A 17,491-nucleotide genomic window follows, 5' to 3' on the forward strand; every position below is an offset into this window, starting at 1 on the left:
CCTGTTAAATGGAAAGTTAGTCCATGAATGCTTAAAAGTACAATTTATGTATCAAACTAGTTTTAACTACAATGATATCCAAAGTATTCTATATATTATTCTAACTATTTTGAAAATCAGGCAGCAGATTCCACTTCAATATTCTTAATACAGCACTATTCATTGGCAAGATTGAAGAGTTCCTGCTACTTGTAACAATAAAAAAAAATATACTAAATCCAATTTAATTCACTCTAGGAAGGTTTTTCAAGTTTGTCTTCCACAGCTCTGGTTTACTATTTCGTGAGGTCCTTTTCCCCTTTATTGTTTTTATTGTAGATTTTAACTTTGTATTTTATTTTGAGATCTCTTTCATTCTTAGTTTTTCAATTTAAAGTATTTTCTTCATAGCTATCTTTATGTCAGTCTTGTTTCTGTTCTTTTAGCAAACAAGCATGTCCTTGGGCAGCATTATTATTATTTTAAGCAAATATGTGGTAAAATTTAATGAATATTTTAAAGGCAAAATTTTTTCCCAAACCTTAATCTTTCTTTGAATATTAAAAGGTGGCATTTCTATTCCCATATGCCACAACATTTATTTTTTACACAACCCTAAATTTTGAATGTTACCTTAATTGGCAAGAGGAATCCTACAGAAGTTATTAAGGTTTTGGAAGATGGAGATTATCCAGGATTACCTAAAGAAGCTGAATCTAATCATAAATCCTTAAAAGCAGTTAAACTTTTTGTCTGCCTGTGCTATTATATGATGACAGGGCAAAGATAGGTTCCACAGGAAGGACTTAACCTCCTATTACTGACATGAAAATGGAGGAAGAGCACCAATAGCCAAGGAATGTCTATGAATATCTTGCCAAGGAGTAACCTGCAAAAAAAAGTTTTATGATGTCAAAAAACTGGATTCTGCTTACAACCCGAATTAGTAAGAAACAGATTCTCCCCTTGAGTCTCTAGAACGAATGTCGTCTGCTGAAACCTTAATTTTAGTTTGTTTGGAAAAAATGTGTCACATTTTTGACTTACAGAATAAGAAGAAAGTAAATTCTGTTGTGACAGAGTATAAATTGTGATAATTTATGGAAACCACAGAAATGATATAGATTATCTTAATACTGGACTTTGGCTGATCCTGTTTCGTGAAGGTGGCACAATATTTTCCTTGATATTCTTACTTTTGGAGAGTATTTTTCTACCGTTGGCGGCCTGGTGATCATAGATGCACTTGTAGCCAAGAGAATAGCAAACATGATGCAGATGGACTTTTAAAATAAAGCCAGAAATAGACACACTATTTCCCTGAGTTTCCTGAAACAAGTAAACTGATAGGCTTGAATTTTCGTGTATACATCTAAACACCATAAGGTTTTTTTTACATTTTTTTCTCATTAGCTTCAGAATTTTTTTTTTACAAATATTTCACAGTAATATTTAAGGTACATAGTGACAATAAATCAAGGGCATTCCCACCATTAGTGCAATCATTAAACCACACCATGTACTGAGGCCTCCTGTAGGTGCTCTGATGGATATCCTAGTTTTTGAGACCTCTCAGTTGTTCACATGCCAGATATGTGACTAAAAGGGATAACTATATTATTCCAGACCTCAGATATTAATTTACAGGCCCTTGGTCTTTGAGTCTTCCAAAGAGAGGCTCTGAATGGATGAAGCAGAGAAAAACCATCCTCACTGTGTCCATGTACCAAATTACTGATCCTTAGAACTCTGAAAATGACAAAATTATTATTGTTCTCACTACCAAGTTTGGAACAATTTGTTATGCAAAACTAGTAGCCAAAAGACAGGACATAGGGCCTGAATCAAATGCCTGAGATTAATGAAACCAAATGTCCCTGGCATACAAAAAAATAGAGAACCACTGTCCACAGCCTCTAGTGTCCCACTGAGAAATCGTGCTCTAATTAAAATGTCTAAAGTTATGATGGTGCATTTTTGCCTGTTGTCAACATTGATGAACTAAAATCCACTCATTCAGTAGGCACTTGTCTTCCTTCTTACCCTTTCTGTCTCTATCATTTTGATAGCATTTTCATTAGGTTACTAAGAAACTCCAAAATTATCTCTCTTCACTTAAATATTTTTGTTTCGTTGTTTCTAAATGTTTGGTTAGAGAGTGCTCTTGAGATTGAAAGTGGGACAAGAGAAGGTGAATGATGAAACTTCAGCAGTCATTGCTTCTGTTGGTATTTGTTTATAATCAGCAAAGTACCTGCATTCTTGAGTTAAAGGAGATTTTTAATTTTTCCTCCTGATTTTTAACATCAACTGTCAGTTATTTTGAGGTAATAGCTCCTGGAAAGTACTGTGAATCCAGTCCATCAACACAAAAAGTTATTTAGCCTCTCATTTTAAATTCAAAGTATCATTGCTAGTTTTTTTTCTTTTTTGTATCTTTCCAGAGTTTACAAAGGAAATTGTAAGTCAGACTTTTGCCCTAGGAATGTACCTTCAATATATTAACATAAAATATAGAAGCTAAATGAGAGAATAGTGTCATGTATGGAATTTAGCTCTCTTCAGCTTTTCAGGAATACATCTGTTCATGTCTTAAGGCATACATAAATGAATTGATAATTGGATATCAGGAGTTGGCTACATATGTGACACTTTTTATGACACTATGAATTATTTTTGAAAGAATAATATTAAGTTTTTAAAGTAATTTTGATGGAATGGGTTTCAACTTTTGATGTTTCTATGTGTTACTGAATTATGTAAAATAATTGTAGTATTATATCCATTGTTCTTCAAATAGGTCAAGTTAAATGGCAAGTAGCAACCAATTTCATGTTAGTTCTTTTAGTACAGGTAAATAATAGTAGAAAATAAATTATTTTGGAAAGCTTGATAAGTCAAAACAAAAAATAGAATGAGTTTTCCAGGTTCATGATGTTTTTTGTGAGAAAATATATTCTAACAAAGAATCTTCAGTAAGTTACATAAAATTAAAACCAAAAAAGGAATAAAATATTGACCTTATTAATAATATAACTAAGAAAATGTTTCTTTTTATTTGGATAGCAACATAGCAGACTTTGAAGATGATAATTACTTTATTTAATCACCAATTAAACATTTAGCTATGTTATTCCATACATTTCTTGAGGCTTCATCTATAAGAAAAAATTCCCAAAGAAATTTTTCAGTTCAGACCCATAACTCTTTCAACACCCTTATCCCTGAATATGCAGGATTTCCCATTACTGTTTATAGTTAAGACTTTTGTCTTTACAGTATATGGGCAAAAATAGCTATGTTATACTTGCCCTGGGAACTATAATTTTTAAGGCCCTTGTGCTTGTAAAATCTTTACCTTTATTATATTACTATAATGTAGATTTTGTATTTTATTAAGGATTGCATATCAAGGGAGAACGATGTTGTGTCACTGCATAGCACTAGTAGTGAGTTAAATGTCTGTGGCTTATTCTCTTTAAGCAGTGGCCAGAAAGCTCTCGAGAGTGTAAAATTAACTTGACTAGCTTATCAGTTTTGCTCTCTGAGATAGCCCTCACCTATTATTCCTCCTTCTTTAGTCACTCCTTATTTTGGAATTATTTGCCAGGTCAACTCTCAGGGGCCTTTACACTGCCTCACAGTAAAGTAAGCAGAGTATCTTTCCATATTATATTGTTATCGGATTTGGCCATTGGTGCTTTAGTCAACAGAATGTAGAGAAGCAACAGTATGTTCTTCTTGAGCCAAATCCCTATTATAGGATATTAAATGTTTCTTCTTGCTCCTCATGTATTTCTGTTATCTGCCATTAACAGAACACAGACATCCTCTATGTGGGTGCTAGTTCCAGAATAAAGAAGATATATGGAATAGACTAGAACCCATATTAAAGACTGGAATTCAGCCTGGCTTGGTTTAGCTCAGCTAACCCCAGTGAGGTCATGTGAGTCCTACCAATTTTTAATTCTTCAGTGAAAAAAAGAAATGCTTTGGTAAGTCATTGAGATACTAGTTATTTTATTATTATATAGCATTGTTGCTACAGTATCTGATTAATATTTCCTCCTTTGTTAGTGATTTTCAGGCATTTATCTTTCTATGTACATAGCCAGTGTTTTTTGGCTATCTATTCAAATGGATGGAATCAACTGGTGCTGCCAAGGACCATATGAGACATTTTTGCTGTGAATTCCCATGTTAAGCAGAGAGATGTATACCTTTAATGTTCCTTCTTAAGTGACTATTTTAAAGGACTTCTAGGCAGACATTCAGTATAATAAAAATTATTGGTGATCTTGAGATCTAACTGTTTTCTTTTGAGTTGTGAGTCATTAATTCAAATGCAAGAACTTCTGTAAAAGATTCTTTTTCTCTTTACATCATGTGCCTAGAACATTAACATCTGAGCAAGCATCTGGACATTTGGATAAATTAACAAATGAAGCTAATAAAGTTTCTTAATTTAAATAGACTAAGTACTAATATTTTATTTATACCAAAGATCTGTTAGTGGTGAACAAACTGTATAGTAGCCTCGATTTATTCCTCTTTCTGCTATGCAAGCCCTGTTTATTAGCCTCCACTAGATTGTGAATGGAAAATGTGAAAATGTGGAAAGGAAAAATGGAAAATGTGAAAAGGTAGATTATATCTACCTTAATAGATGGAACTAAACCACAGAAATTAAGTAACTTGCTTGAAATTACACCATGAACAAATGAGGGGATCTGGGATTTGAACTTGGTTAAGTCTATTCCTGAGCCTATGTACTTAACCTCCATTCTGAAGTTCTTCCTGAAATACTTACTTTGCTGGTAATCCTTACGAACAAATTTGAACTTGAGTGCTCAGGTAATAATAATAATTATAATAATAATAATATTGTGTGAGGGGCTGGAGCAGTGGCACGGAGCAGTAAGGCATCTATCTGCCTTGTGTGTGCTAGCCTAGCATGGACCACGGTTTGATCTCCCCGCGTCCCATCTGGTCCCTCAAGCCAGGAGTGATTTCTGAGCGCATAGCCAGGAGTAACCCTTGAACACCACCGGGTGCGGCCCAAAACAAAACAAAACAAAACAAAACAAAAACGTTCTACATCCTTAAAGCTATGTTCATGTTCCAGGTATCTGGAACAGAGAAAAGGCAGAATTGGGCAAGCAGTTTTCTTTTGAGTAGTGTGAAAAATGTATGTATATGCCATGAATGAAGAAAAAGTCTTAGATCTCTCTTAACTCCAGCTAAGACACAAACCTCAGGAATGAAGAGAAAAAGAAACCTGGAAGCAAAGAAGATCCAGCAATCCATCACACATAAATAATCACAACTTCAAAATCCGTTTCTCGTTTAAGCATCTTGAGATAGGTTTTCTCTAAAATATTACTTTTATTTTTCTATGACTAAGATTGAAGTTTAAATGACATTTTTGTTTGTTGTTGGTTGTACCTGATAGTGCTCAGGATTTACTCCTTGAAGACCTCAGGGAAACATCTAGGTGCTGGATCAACTGCATGTCAGGCAAAAACACCTTAACCACTCTACGATCTCCTTAGCCTTTGAAAATAAAATGATTTTAAAGCTGAGTATCATGAAAGTCTAATATCACTGATTCATTGGCAGAGCATTTACTGATACCCAGTTCATAAATAAGGTGGTTAATTTAGATCAGGGTCTGGTATTTTGAAATTATGTAAGCAATAAAAGAAATGCTGTAAAGAAGTACTATCTTTTTTGGTCTGCTTAGCACTCCTTTTTGTCAACTGACAAACATTATTCATCCTTAGAAACTGTCCCCTTCATTGAGTTTGTCAGTAAGGTGGGGTCTCTGAAGAAAGCCATGTGAAATAGCTTTCCTGTTTGTGGCTCTTTAGACACTCTACTATGTTGGCATAGATTCTATCAGACAACCCAACTCCTTCAGCACCTGTAATTTGATTTCTTCCTTTGTACTTCAACTAAGTACTTCTTGTTGCTGATTTCTGGATATCCTCCCCCTTGCTTCTAATGTCCCCCATCACCTGTGTAACTCACCTTCTAGTGGATTTTTCCCTGAGTAAATAAAATAATTTCTAGAAGTTTCAGCAGAGGCTGAAAGTCAACTATGCTTTTAAACAGGTGATCTGAGTTGGGTATTGTCAAGGATGTCAAGGGTATTGCCACACAATATAATAAATTAGGCCATGGTCTTAAATGTTAGCTATACACACAGCCAATGTTTACAATTCTTATCCCTTTCACTTTGAGATGTTCATATGCTTAGTATGCTTAATTAGTTTTGGCTACACTGGCAACTTCAAGATATGCTTGTGGCCTATCTATCCAGGTCAATTGAATAGAAAAAGAAGTGCCAGAGGAAGGGATCTGGATAGTGCCTGGCTAAGCTTAGTGATTTCAGTGGTAGAGGCCTGTAGAAGATACAGTCTTGAATGAGAGATATTCCCTCAGCATCCCCCTTTCTCAGAGAACAACTGCATCTTTGTGTTTTGCTTTCTACCAGGCCCCAAGCCAGAGAACACTCATAGATGCAGGAGCCAAGAACCAAATAGCCTAAAAGTAGCTACAGAATTGTCTCAATTCAATTGTTATTTTTATACAAATGTGAATGTAAGTTAAAATACAAATTTTGCTACATAATATGAATTATAAGTAGCACAGTTGAAAATGAAATTTATACAAAATGAAATTTGTGTTTATATTTTGTGGAGTTATTAATCATTAACTTGAATTTTTTTTAGTTTCCTATTACTAATTCAGACTGCAGGCCACTCTCAGCTCTGTCACTAACTGTGGACTGACAGTGCTTCAGATTTTCTCTTGGAGACCAGGGTTATAAGAAGCCTGGCTGAAACTGGATTCCAACAGCAACTCTTGTGGTTGGAAGAGGTCACTGCTAAGAGTTTCATAAGCCTGGTCTTAAAAATCACCTGAACACAGGCGATAAAAGATGACTGAATTGGGTTTTTCTGTCTCCTCTTCTTGCTTGATAAGAGTTAAGGCAATTTGTGTATGTGTGGGTCTTTTCCTTGTAATATGAAAAAGACAAAATTTTAGTATTTGAGGAAAATGGATAATGGTAACAGAAAATAAGATGTGAGTAGGGTTAGAGAAAATAAAAAGTTACATGGTTTTTATATATTACAGGATAAAGAAGAGTTGTGGAAGTTTACACATTTGTCCTGGGGGGGCTTGGAAACAGGCGTGATGTGCCCCTAGTGGTAGCAAAGAAGGGCTAGGTGGCAAGTTGTGTTTGAAGTGCCTATTTGAGGCCTATTTGGTACATAGCTCCAGCAGAAAGTTGACTATGTACCCTTGTTATTTGCTATTATCAAACGAACTACCACAAAATGGAGCAGTTTAATATAAGACTTCAAAAAATTTCAGGGGGCTGGAGAGATAGTACAGCAGGTAGGACATTTGTCTTGCAAGCGGCCAATACATATTCGATTTCAGTCACCTAATTTGGTTTCCTGAGCCCTGCTAGGAGTGATCCCTGAGTGGTTCTGCCTCATTATTTTAGAGAAGAGGAACAGAGAAGTTATATTTGGGATAATTACAATTGGTAATGTTTTATAATTGAGAAGTTTTAGTCACTTAGGACATGTTTATCTGTTTCCAATTCCCCTTCCACACTTTTTGGGCCACACCTGGCTGTGCTCAGGGGTTCTCTCTGGCTCTGCACTAAGAAATCATTCCTGGTGGACTCTGTGAATCATATGGGCTTCTGGGGATTAAGCCTGGCTGGCAGCATGCAAGGAAAGACCTTACCCACTATGCTGTCTCTCCAATAACATGTATCCAAACCATTTTAAGGGGATAAATCATTATTTTTTCTTTAAAATATAAATAGCTCTTTAAGGTGACATGGTTACTATAACCATTTATAATATTGAGGTACAAAGTTATTGAACCGCACCACCACCAGAGTACCCAAGACCCACCCCCCGTTGGAAAAACGTATTAATTATTGAGTCCAGGATGGTTGTGGATGATGGTCAGATGGAGGGATGATGGTAAGAGGCTTTTCTCTGCCAGCCTGGGCCACACGTCTGCAATCCCTTCCAGCCGGCGGCTCTGAGTGTTCAGGGTACTGGTGAGGAAATGATCCACAGGTTTCAGGAGACATCAACTGTATTAAGGTCCTAGCCATCTGGGGCCAGCGAGGTGGTGCTAGAGGTAAGGTGTCTGCCTTGCAAGCACTAGCTAAGGAAGGACCTCGGTTCCCCCCAAGCCAGGGGCAATTTCTGAGCGCTTAGCCAGGAGTAACCCCTGAGCATCAAATGGGTGTGGCCAGAAAAACAAAAAACAAAAACAAAAAAAAAGGTCCTAGCCATCATGTGTGGCTCCTAAGTTTTAACCTTTTAAGCAGGCTCTTTTCAGCTGCCCTGACATTTCAACTTGTTTCTGCCATGTCTCCTCCTGCTTCTCCCTGCATCTCCTGTTGATTCTACAACCTGTAATACAGGACTCAATAATTAATGTTTTTCAACATTTTGGTACCCAATGACAACCATTATTGTTTATTTCATATTCTGCTGCACACTGCTTCATATTTCACCCGCTTTCCTCTTGTGAAGGATTTTTTTCCCCCACGAGAGTTGCTGAGACGCAAGATGCCTGCAGCACTCCCCCCACTGTTTCTATGTCACTTCTAGTCCATCTCTTTATTTCTGTACCATCTTTCTACTGGGTAACTTGACTTTTGTAACCCAAGACAAAATAGTTTACCATACAAGAGAACAAATTTTTCTAATTACAACTAATCATTCATGAGATAAAGAACAGGTAGTTGAGGGTGATACTTGACATTGTCAACAGGTCTAGACAAAAAGGGTAGGAAATCTGTGTTAGGCTTTGCCACAAGTAAATAAAGACTTATTTTCTTTTCTTAGAAAAGTGGGTGGTGAGGGGCTGGGAAGATGTTATAGCAGGTAAGGAGCTGGCACTACATATGGTTCCCTGGGTCCTGCAAAGCATGATCTTTGGGCATAGACATAGGAATAAGCCTGGAACAAAGTCAAGTGTGGCCCCAAAAGAAATAAAAAATAAATGGTATTTTGTCACAAACCATTTCCAAGAACACAAAAAGGTCCAGGAAATTAATTTGGAGGGTGGGCACACCCAGGAATTCCTACTGGCTCTGTCCTCAGAAATTACTCCTGGCAGGATCAGGGGACCATATTGGATTCTGGGGGTCAACCTTGGGTCTGCCACATTAGGTCTGCTAACGCCCTACTACTGTGTAATCCACAGTACTATCCTGACCCCTGACCCCAAGTTCAGGGAATTCTCAATGGTTTCTATTTTCAAGAAAACAGAACTTGGTAAAACATCTGATTTCAAAACTTTCTTTACCTAGGCCTGGGAGTCGCCTGGTAATTTTTGCCTGAGAGCTTAAAGCAGGTGACAGGTTCAGTTCCAGATTCAATGGCGATTTCAGAAGAGTATTAAGATTTTTTTTTTTTTTTTGCTTTTTGGGCCACACCTGTTAACGCTCAGGGATTACTCCTACTATGCGCTCAGAAATCGCTCCGGACTTGGGGGATAATATGGAATGCAGGTGATCGAACTGTGGTCTGTTCTAGGTTAGTATGTGCAAGGCAAATGCCCTACCACTTGCGCCACCATTCTGGCCCCAGGAAAGATGCTTCATTTGTGGGCCATGAAACGAAGTCTTGAAGCCTGAACCTTGGACTGGATGCTTAACGCTGGGATGTTCTTTTTTTTTTTTTTTTTTTTTTGTGGTTTTTGGGTCACACCCGGCAGTGCTCAGGGGTTATTCCTGGCTCCATGCTCAGAAATTGCTCCTGGCAGGCACGGGGGACCATATGGGACACCTGGATTTGAACCGATGACCTTCTGCATGAAAGGCAAATGCCTTACCTCCATGCTATCTCTCCGGCCCCGCTGGGATGTTCTTAAACTAACTGAGGTGGTAGCTGAAACTAAATGGTGGATTGTTTTATGGGTAGATATTGCTAATGTGGGAGATGCACCATCAGCATAGTAGACAAGTAACATAGGAGTCTTAAAGATTATGATTTCCCTAGGTTTTCAGAAATTCTTTTTTATATTATTTCTTGAACATTTTCTTTTTTTCTTTTTTTTATTTTTAATACCATATCCAAAGGTGCCCAGGAGTCACTCTTGGATGTACTCAAGACACTATCTATGGTGCTCAGGATCAAATCAGGATTGACTGCACTCTAGGCAAACACTTAATGTCCTGTACTTTCTTTTCTGTAGTTTTTCTTCTTTTAACTATTTGCACTGATTAAATCTGGCAACATCATAAGCTTAGACCGTACAACTTCTATTTGTACAGTAAGTGAGGGAACCTGGTAATTTAAGAAGCCCCAATGTCCCTGTATGTCTTTGAACAAAGTCTCTCACACAGGGATGCTCCTCAGCAATGGGAAGCTTGACTTTTCTGTACTTTAGTTTCCTTTTTCTGGACTCAACAATATCTATTTCCTTTGGATTTTTTTTTTTTTTGTGAGTGTGGTGAACACAGGCTAATAAGAGACCATAAATCCTTTTTACTAGGTGAAGCATTTACCACCTAATTAGCATTGCCATTCATGGGCTTTCACATGGGGAAGAAACACCAGCATGCTACGTGCTTGTGTTAAAGGGACTCTTAAATCATGATTAAATAGAAGTTGAGGGCAACAAGGCGCAGAATTTAGATATGGCCTGTGTTCTGTTGCCGATCCTCAGGCCCTCAGAGAGATGCCTTCGTGCTCAAAAGAACACTCCCTAAGTTATGAGAAAAAGAGGGAATCAAAACCGGTTATAGTAGACTTGAAAAACAACCACAAACATGATTTCTCTATTGGTTGTTCTAAAGTAGTTCTCCGCAAAGTATTAATGGCTCTACCAAAGTAGAATGGAAGTCGTGGAGGATTGAATTGGGGGTCTACTGAGGCATGTCTCTGAAAGGCATGATAAGAAACAGGGAGTCCATTTCAAGATGGGGTGTGTGTGTATGTGTGTCTGATAATATGCTTTTCTCTTAGTACTATCCTGCAATGCTGAAGGTGATCATATCAATGACTAACTCCCAAAATAGAATGGGGTCTATTTCACTGGAAGTCGTGGACTCTTGAATTGGGGGTCTACTGAGATATGTCTCTGAAAGGCATGATAGGAAACAGGGGGAGATGTCCATTTTAAGTCTGTGTGTGTGTGTGTGTGTGTGTGTGTGTGTGTGTCTGATAACATGCTTTCCTCTTAGTACCATCCTGCAACGCTGTAGGTGACCATATCAATGACTACTTGTGTGTGTGTGTGTCTGCTAACATGCTTTCCTCTTAGTTCCATCAACGCTGGACTAACTACTTATGTATGTATATGTGTGTATGTCTAACAACATGTTTTCCTCTTAGTACCATCCTGCAACGCTGTAGGTGTCCATACCAAAGACTAATTCCCAAAGAAATAGATAGGCTCAGTGTCCAGTGAAGTTCTGCCCAGAGCAGCCAGTCACTGGGGACACACACGCACGCGCACGCGCGTAGAACCTCCTGGTACCCGGCAGCTTTGCCGCTCAGAACGCGCGCCCGCGTAGTCTCCAAATCCGGAGCGGGCGCCTGCGCAGTAGCGCCCTAGAAGCGCGAGAGCCGCGCGGGGTGATGAGAGGTGGAGCGCGGCGCGGCAGGGGGCGGCCGCCGTTACGTGATGGTCACGTGCTCGCTGGTCAGCGCCGCCGCTCCCGCCCCTGCCCTCCCCCTCCCTCCCTGTGGGGCCCCGAGCGCGCGCGCCCGCCCGCCTGCTCGGCCTGCAGAGACTGACTGACTGAGGGGAAGAGACAGGAAGTGAGGGAGACACAGAGAGGGCAAAGACAAAAAATAAAGCGGGGAGGAGGAAGAGGAGGACGAGTTAGGGCGTAGGAGCTGGGGAACCTTCCCGCGCTACAGGTAAAACCACCGGATGGGCGACGATGCTGCTGCGGAGGGAAACATTTTGCTCGAGCTTCTTTTCCCCCTCCGCGCCCTCTCCTCAGGGCCCACTTCCGGTTTTCTCTCCCACGCAGTCGCTCCCCCTCTGGAGACTTTCAGGAGCAGCCCCGCCTCCCTCCTGTGCTCAGGCCTCTGAGGGGCTCATGCTGCAATGGAGGGGTGGGAGCACCTCCCTCTCCTGACCCCTGGAGTTGGGCCTGAGGGGGTGGGGAAGGCGTAGGGGGAGGAAGGGCGATGGGCTGCTGCACCCCCATAACTCCGAAGCTCTCCTGAGGCTGAAGGGGGCCACTTTTTAGTGGCTGAAGAAGCTCCCTGTGGGTTCTCTCTGAGGCCTCCTGGGCTGCTTCCTGTGCAGGCCGGAAGTGGAAGTGGGGCAGACCTGGGAAATTGGGCCCAAACTTTCCTTCTGGCCCCAAATTTTGGGTTTTGGGGCAGCAGCCTTGGAGTGAGCAACCTTTTTAATTTTGCTTTTTGGAATTCCCTTCAAGGCATGGGACACTTGGCCAGGTTTCATGAAGGGCCACTTCTGTGCATTCACATAGCTGAGGGATGCCTTCATTCACCTGAGTGTGGGTGGAATGATGGCACTTTGAGGAGGCCTTGCATGCATGCATGGCAGAGAGAACTTTGCACTGTGGAAGTTAGTTTGTTGGTTCAGGCTCTCTCTCTCTCTCTCTCTCTCTCTCTCTCTCTCTCTCTCTCTCTCTCTCTCTCTCTCTCTCTCTCAGTTAGTTGATTCATACCTTCCCCACGCTCTCTGTCTCTTGTCTCTTTTTCTCTCTCTCTGGGAGTTAGTTGGTTCATACCTTCCCTCCTGCTCTCTCTCTCTCTCTCTCTCTCTCTCTCTCTCTCTCTCCTCTCTCTCTCCTCTCTCTCTCCTCTCTCTCTCCTCTCTCTCTCGCTTCCCTGCTCTATCTCCGTCTCTCTGCCTCTCTTTTTCTCTCTCTCTGGAAGTTAGTTGGTTCATACCTTCTCTGCTCTGTCTCTCTGTGTCTCTGTCTCTCTCCCTCTCTCTCCCTCCCTCCTGCAAAAAGAGAGCACAAACCTTTTGAGTTTTTTGCTGCAGAAAAACTCTGGGTCATTCAGTAATCATGTTCCTGAGCTTCAGGCTCAGGAAATTGTATATTTACCTTGTATTCCTTAATTTTTTTAATTTTTTCTTTATTTATTTTGGTTTTTGAGCCACACCCTGCATTGCTCAGGGTTTACTAGCTGGCTCTGCGCTCAAAAGTTGCTCCTGACAGGCTCGAGGGACAATATGGGATGTCGGGGTTCAAACCCGGGTCCATCCTATGTTGCCCACATGCAAGGCAAACGCCTTACCGCTGTGCTATCGCTCCCACCCCTTAATATTATTTATGTTTTAAATAGTGGCTTTCTGGAAGAGAATTCGTAATTGGATGCCATTCTGAAATTTGGATTCCATCCAGAAATTTTCGGTCGGGTTCACCTGAAATGTTTAGACCCAGCCCTTGTATTTTTTTTTTTTTTTTGTATGCTTCATTGCAACCAGACTTACCCCAAACTATATGCTAGTGTATTTGCTTGGGTATAGTTAGCATAACCACCAAAAGCAAGAAGCATTCAGGCTGGTGAGGTGGCGCTAGAGGTAAGGTGTCTGCCTTTCAAGCACTAGCCAAGGAAAGATCGTGACTGCTGTTTGGTTCGATCCCCTGGCGTCCCATATGGTCCCCGCAAGCCAGGGGCAATTTCTGAACGCTTAGCCTGGAGTAACCCCTGAGCATTAAACGGGTGTGACCCGAAAAACCAAAAAAAAAAAAAAAAAACCAAAAAACAAAAAAGAAGCTTTCCAATGTTGGTATGGTTGAAAATAAACCTTTGAACGTTTTTTGTACCAGTGGTAAATTTATATGGTTACTTCACTTAATTAGCTTTTTCCTGGGTGATTTTCATACCAATCTCGAAATTCAAATGTAAACTTGAGCAGTTGAAATTTTTATAACTGCAGTAAAGTTAAATAGAGCTGTGCTACTCAGACTTTATTGTGCATAGAAATCTTTGGGGTTCTTGTTTAAAAATGCAAATTCTGATTCAGTAGCCTAATGTGGGGTTTTATAGTCTGTATTTTATACTCCTGTTTGAGGAATCATTCTGGAGTAGTTAGGAAGTCGACTACTTTTGTTCTAAGAAATAAAATGCTGTATCATTGAATTAAGTGTCTTTTAATTAAAATGCACACTGAGTGTAGAGATGGCTTGGGAGAAAAGGCCGACAATACGATAAACTGAGATATACCCTTGTGCAGCGTGAGCAGACCAGGTTGGGGGTACCAGGTGGAAAAATTGGAGGGCTGCTCCTATTGGTAAGAGTGCTGAAGTTGAGTCTGTGATGTGGCTGTGTTACTTACCTTTAGATTTTCCTTAGATGCTCGGTGTACTTCTAGTGGGAAGGAATATGTATATACACAGCTATGCACAGTTGTTGTTGTTGTTGTTGTTTTATCAACATGTGTTTGAGCTGTGAATCTTTCTCTGCATTGCTGGGCTGAAAGGTTTCTTTTCCTGAATTGTGTGCTCTCTTGGCAGTCGAGTGTGGCCTTAGCTGAGTGGTGCTTCCCAAGCCATGGAAGCAAACTTATAAACAGCTATTGTAAACCCTGTGAGTAGTCTCCTCACTTGATTCCAAATGTTTCCTAATCTGTCTTTATTTGTTTTGTTTTTTGGGCCACACCTAATTGTAGGCGCAGGGATTGAAGCTCAGGGATCACTCCTAGTGGGGCACCAGGAATCATAGTAGGTGGGGATTAAGTAGAAGATAGAATGCTTTTAATATCCTGACTTTAATAGTTTTCTCTCTAGATCTTATTTTACTCATTTCTTCTTAAAACTAGGTTACTCCCCTAGTTGTACCGGTTGTGGATGTTGAGAAAGTCCCCTCTTACTCTTGGTACAGATGTTTGACTCAGTATAGTTGGTGATGGTGCTCTACCAAGCAGTGCTAGAATTGAATTTTAGGCCTTGAGCTTGTCAGGCACATGCTCTAGCACTTTGATCTATCTTTCTGGCCCTCACTGTTTTCCTGTTGATTCCCTCCACAGTAGTTTTGAAGCATTTAATATGTCAAATATTGGGGCCGGAGAGATAGCACGGAGGTAAGGCGTTTGCCTTTCATGCAGGAGGTCATCGAATCCCGGCATCCCATATGGCCCCCCGTGCCTGCCAGGAGCAATTTCTGAGCATGGAGCCAGGAATAACCCCTGAGCACTGCCTGGTGTGACCCAAAAACCACAAATAATAATAATAATAATAATAATAATAATAATAATAATAATAATAATAATAAGTCAAATATTGCTGTCAGCGCTCTGTTGGACTTAAACATCAGAAAAATTTCTAGGAAACTGAGGCAGGGGGAAGCTACAAGTCACACACTCACATTTTTGCAGCTAACAAGACAGGGGAATCTCTTGGTGGTTGCCTCCAGAGTTCATGCATTTTTGTTTTTGGGCCACATCTTTAATACTTAGGGGCTACTCCTGGTTCTGCACTCAGGACTCACTCCTGAGGGGACTTCAGGAGACCATATGGGATGCTGGGGAATGAAGTCTGGTCTGGCTTCATATAAGGCAAATTCCTACCTTTGCTGCCCCAAGAGTTCATGCTTTTAATAATCTTTTCTCAGCTACCTTTATAAAGAAAGTCATGATGCTTTCAAAAATCACCTTTCCCTAGTACTGTGTACTGTGCTTCTTTTCTTTTTTATGTTGGGTCTCTTCAAGTGGTGCATGGGAGTCACCAGGGCTGTCTTAGCAAGGTTTGAGGCTTATTGGGGCCAGCGCGACAGTACAGCAGGTAGGATGTTTGCCTAGCACACAGCATCGGTTATGGTCCCCACAAGCCTGCCAGGAGAGATTTCTCAGTGCAGAGCTGGGAGTAACCCCTGAGCACTGCTGAGTGTGGCCAAAAGAAACAAAACAAAACAAACAGAACAAAATCGGGAGGGGAGAGAGAGTGAGAGAGAGAATATTTTTACCTTATTTTGGGTTGTGAAATCTACATTTTGATGTACTTTAAAAATGGATGGGACTTGGGGCAGGAGCAATAGCACAGTAGTAGGTCATTTGCCTTGCATGCAGCCAGCCTGGGACAGACCCGGGTTCAATCCCAGCATCTCAGATGTTCTCCCGAGCTTGCCAAGAGCGATTTCTGACCACAGAGCCAGGATTAACCACTGAGCACTGCCGGGTGTGATCCCCCCCCAAAAAAAAACAATGAAAAAAATGGATGGGACTTAATGCAGTATATTTGTTTAGAGAAAATGGTGTGGGCACATATCTTAGGTTAAGTAATAATGGCAATTTTAGTGAAAGTATAACTTAGCTTTAGAAAATAAAATCCTCCCCCAAAGTTGTAATGTATACTACTTACGTGGAAATTTTATAAGAATAAATAAAATAATTAGATTGGGGGAATTTCTAGGAGTTCTTGTCAAGGTTATTTAGCTTGCCTTGAGAGATGCTGAAAGGAAATTAGATTTGTACTGCAAGTAATCAAGTACAACTTTAGAAAGCTGAGTAACATGATGGTTAGCAGAATTGTCTTACTACATATTTGATTCTACATAAGATAAAAAAGGTGGATTCAAAAGTGACTAGGTCTCCATTTCTAAATAGTACACCCTAAACTAATGACATTAGTGAAAAGAGACTTCCACTTCTGATTTGACTACCATGGGAAAGATGAAATTAAGAGGGGAAGCTCCTTTTTGTGAGTAGAGTTAGAGCTTACCTGCAGACTTGTGTTCTGTTTGCTGTCAAGCAGTGGGGATCAAAATCAAGAATTTCTGCAGTAGGTATCTTTGAAAGCTTTTTTTGTTTGTTTGTTTTTAAATTTAATTTTTTTGTTTTGTTTTGTTTTTAGACCATATTTAGCTGTGCTCAGGCTTTATCCTGGCACTGCACTCAGGGATTACATCTGACCCCTTGGGGGAGGTTCCATAATGAGTTTTGAGGATTGAACCTGGATCTGCAACATGCCAGACTAGCACCCTACCCGCTGTACTTTGTCTCCAGGCCTTATTTTTGAAGGTTTTCAGTAGCTACCATGTAGGATTCCAGCAGAAGGTATAACACTGTTATATCTCAGACCTCCTGGGGTAAATTAGTAGATTGACTCTCCTGTTCGCACTTGTGGGGCAGCATGAGTTGACCAGAAATGGTGCTGCTTTTCTGACTCGGTTTACTGCACTAAATAAATTAGGTTTCTTATTCTTCATTAAGGTGAATGTAGATGATTCAGTGCTTGGGTCTGGTAATGTTGGGCTGCTGGGGGCCACCAGGGCCATTGTGGGGTCAGTTAGTGAGGGGAGCAAACTCAGTGTGTTAAGTAGCCCTTAGAGTTTACGTGTCTGACCACTATATATGGGTGTTTTGACATAGCATCTCTGAATTGGTCTTCTCAATTTTCAAAAGGGTTTTAAACTATCTGGAAACCAATTCAACAGCTGCTCTCCTTAGGGCTTGAATTTATATCCTCCTCTCATTTATTTGTGAAAATCATGCTTTTTCCTTACTTTGCCATGTGATGGTATTAGGA

The 17,491-nt window shown here is 40.3% G+C and overlaps 1 protein-coding gene across 1 annotated transcript in view; it reads left to right on the forward strand.

The window, feature by feature from the left end:
* Positions 1–11,701: 11,701 nt before the first annotated feature.
* Positions 11,702–17,491, forward strand: part of TBC1D5 (TBC1 domain family member 5) — a 543,770-nt gene continuing 537,980 nt past the window's right edge. Inside the window, exon 1 of the mRNA XM_049766154.1 lies at positions 11,702–11,894. The gene's annotated coding sequence lies outside the window, so the exon portion shown is untranslated. The remainder of the gene's footprint in view (positions 11,895–17,491) is intronic.

The sequence above is a fragment of the Suncus etruscus genome, chromosome 20, assembly GCF_024139225.1.
Source record: "Suncus etruscus isolate mSunEtr1 chromosome 20, mSunEtr1.pri.cur, whole genome shotgun sequence".
Lineage (NCBI taxonomy): Eukaryota > Metazoa > Chordata > Mammalia > Eulipotyphla > Soricidae > Suncus > Suncus etruscus.